At 38.9% G+C, this 3,646-nt stretch overlaps 1 pseudogene; it reads left to right on the top strand.

Annotated features, from left to right (window-relative positions):
• Nucleotides 1-296: 296 nt before the first annotated feature.
• Nucleotides 297-3,646, top strand: LOC108434047 (annotated as a pseudogene).

Below are 3,646 nucleotides of genomic sequence, written 5' to 3'. Positions count from 1 at the left end.
AGAAAAAGCAAAATGACAGTTTAAAAAATGCACAAAAAAGAAAGACCCAAACACAATACAAAGAAAAAAAAAAACAGGCAAAAGAGATACTGAGGCCTAGTGCATTCAGATTAGTGCTGCTCACATATGAAAGTCACGCCTCCTTTGACTGTGGCCAAGCAGTGTAAATTTACCATAGAGATTTGGCATTTCCATCGGTATAAATACTACAAACCCTTCCTCTCTAACCCATTTGAAGCAGACATTGTACATACTGTACATTGTACATTAACTGAATTGAACAGTTAAATAGGTGGATGGATTCTATCTTTACTCTCTTGCATGTGGTGATGGCCATCATCAATTTTTCCAGCACAAATGGGAATTTCTGTAGCCTGCATGGAGAGCCTGTATATCCACCACTTTCTAAGGATGGCAATATCATAGTTGGAGGGATTTTTCCCATTCACAGGACTTGGGAAATCACAGATGTGTCCTATAAGGTCAAGCCATCACCAATGAATTGTGTGAGGTATGTAGCAAGATAAAGTGAGACTGTCATACACTGAATGAATATGTATTATTTTGAAAAGTTACATTACAAAGTAGCAATGAAGCTGTTATCTGCCATCCCTAAAATGTCTTTGTACATCTGCTGTTTTCCTAATCAAGTCTTGATTTCAGAGAGTTCCAGTTTTCACAGTCCTTGATGTTTGCGGTAGAAGAGATCAACAACAACTCCTCTTTACTCCCTGGTGTCTCACTGGGATACAAGATTTATGACACATGTGGTTCCACGACTATGGGTGTTAGAATGGCTATGGCACTTGTTAATGGGAATGAGAACTCAACCTTGAATGAGCAATGTACAAAGCCAGCACAGGTGCAAGCCATAATTGGTGATATACAGTCATCAGCATCGATGGCTATTGCAAAGAGTGTTGGGCCTTTAAGCTTTCCAGTAGTAAGCCTTAATGCAATTTTTTATCACAAAACGTTTTTATCATAACTTTTATGTCGCAACTACAAAAACACCTTAACTATTAAAATCAAGTAAAATCATGCTGACCTTCTATGTTAAATACTGTTAATAACAGGGATGAAAAAGAAAAAATACGATTGAACATAATCACTGATCATATCTGTGTGAATCTGCTTTCAGATCAGTCCATATTCCACCTGTGAGTGTCTCAGTGACAAAAGGAAATATCCCTCATTTCTGCGCACCATTGCCAGTGATTACTACCAGAGCAGAGCACTGGCAGAGATGGTCAAACATTTTGGCTGGACATGGGTGGGTGCATTAAGAAGAGACGATGATTATGGTAACAGTGGAATGGCTGGATTCACAGAAGCTGCAGAGCAGTTGGGCATATGTTTAGAATATTCCCTTCCATTTTTCAGAACTTACTCAAAAGAAAAAGTGCTGAGATTAATCCAGCAGATCAAAAGCTCTACTTCTCGAGTGATTGTGGCATATGTCACTCATTGGGACTTTGAGATTTTACTGGATATATTTTATGAGCACAATATTACTGGATACCAGTGGGTCGGAACTGAATCTTGGATCACTGATTCAGCTGTAGCCAGAATGGATAAGCACAACATACTGCAAGGAGCCATCGGGCTAGCAATACCCAAAACAACAGTGACGGGTCTGAAGGAATTCATTCTGGATATAAATTCACTGAAATCTGCAGGCAGTGCCATCTTTACTGAATTATGGGAGACTTTGTTTCAGTGCAAATATAAAGTGCAGAATGACTCAGAAGGCACTACAGTGTGCACAGGACAGGAGAAACTGTCTGACACAGAAAACGAATTCACAGACATGACCCAGATGCCTATTTTCAGTAATGTGTACAAAGCAGTTTATGCTGTTGCCCATACCCTACATGACCTTCTTGGCTGCACACAAATATGTCCTACAAAGAAGCAGCCTGATCCTCTCACTGTAAGTTTGTCTGTTAAGCACAGATCTTCAACTTCAAATTTCACAGCTCTGGCACATGCATGTTCCATTAAATCAGAAAAAATCAACCAAAACCCTGAACTATTCTGGAGTAGTATGTATTAATCTCTTTCAAATTTTGTAACCTACAGTTTATTCTATGTCATTCAGTTTTTAGAACATCTGAAAAGAGTGCGCTTCAAAACTAAAGAAGGTGAAGAGGTTTATTTTGATAAAAACGGTGACCCTGCGGCTAAATATGAAATAATAAATTTGCGAACTGTTGAGGATCACCATGAGTTTGTCACTGTAGGACTTTATGACTCTTCCTCCCCTGCTCACAATCGATTATTAGTAAAAATGGCCTCTATTGTGTGGGCACAAAATACAAATCAGGTATTAGGATAAAAATGTACTTTGGTCTCAACAAAGCATGCATACTTCATATAAAGTTTGTATAATATCTCAAAAAAATGTCATTGAACATCATTCACTGAACATTTACTTTGATCATAGATGCCGGTGTCTGTGTGTACTGAGAGCTGCCCTCCAGGCACCAGGAAGGCTGTGCAGAAAGGAAAGCCTATCTGCTGCTTTGACTGTATACCATGTGCTGAAGGAGAGATCAGTAATATGACAGGTACAAATATTCACACACACAAAAAAAAAAGGATTAATGGTATTACTGTAACTCATGTTAGAATATTTGTGATTAATGCAAAATTGTTTTTGATTTTTGTTTTGATTAGATTTTTGGTGTTTTTAGTGTCAGAAGACAAAGGCAATGTTATATTTAATACATTCTTTCAACTACCTTCCCTGTGCCTCAAACTTTAAAAAAAAAAAAAATGATTTGTTTCTCTCTGACAGACTCGATAAAATGTGAACAATGCTACCAAGACTACTGGTCAAATACACCCAGGACTGAATGTGTAAAGAAGGAAATTGAATTCTTATCATATGAGGAAACAATGGGAATTTTACTGACAGCCGTTTCAATTATTGGTGCCTTTATGACGATAATAATAGCAATCACATTCTTCAGACACAAAAATACCCCAATAGTCAAAGCCAATAATTCAGAGCTGAGTTTCCTGCTGCTTTTCTCTCTGGCTCTGTGTTTCCTCTGTTCACTTACTTTCATTGGTCGACCCTCTGAGTGGTCCTGTGTGCTGCGTCACACAGCGTTTGGGATCACCTTCGTCCTCTGCATCTCCTGTGTTCTGGGGAAAACAATAGTGGTGTTAATGGCCTTCAGAGCTACACTTCCAGGCAGTAATGTCATGAAATGGTTTGGGCCTCCACAGCAGAGACTCAGTGTTGTTGCTTTCACTCTCATACAGGTCCTTATTTGTGTTATTTGGTTAACAACATCTCCTCCTTTCCCCTTCAAAAATCTAAAGCACTACAAGGAAAAGATCATCCTAGAATGTCAGTTAGGTTCAGCTATAGGTTTCTGGGCTGTGCTGGGTTATATTGGACTTTTGGCTCTATTGTGTTTTATTTTGGCTTTTCTAGCACGGAAGCTGCCTGATAAGTTTAATGAAGCCAAGTTCATCACATTCAGCATGCTCATATTCTGTGCAGTGTGGATCACCTTCATCCCAGCTTATGTCAGCTCTCCTGGAAAGTTCACTGTAGCTGTGGAGATATTTGCCATTTTGGCCTCAAGCTTTGGTTTGTTATTCTGTATCTTTCTCCCAAAGTGTTACATAA

The sequence above is a fragment of the Pygocentrus nattereri genome, chromosome 7 (genome assembly GCF_015220715.1).
Source record: "Pygocentrus nattereri isolate fPygNat1 chromosome 7, fPygNat1.pri, whole genome shotgun sequence".
In the NCBI taxonomy this organism is placed as follows: Eukaryota; Metazoa; Chordata; class Actinopteri; order Characiformes; family Serrasalmidae; genus Pygocentrus; species Pygocentrus nattereri.
This window is presented reverse-complemented; position numbering and strand designations above follow the sequence as displayed.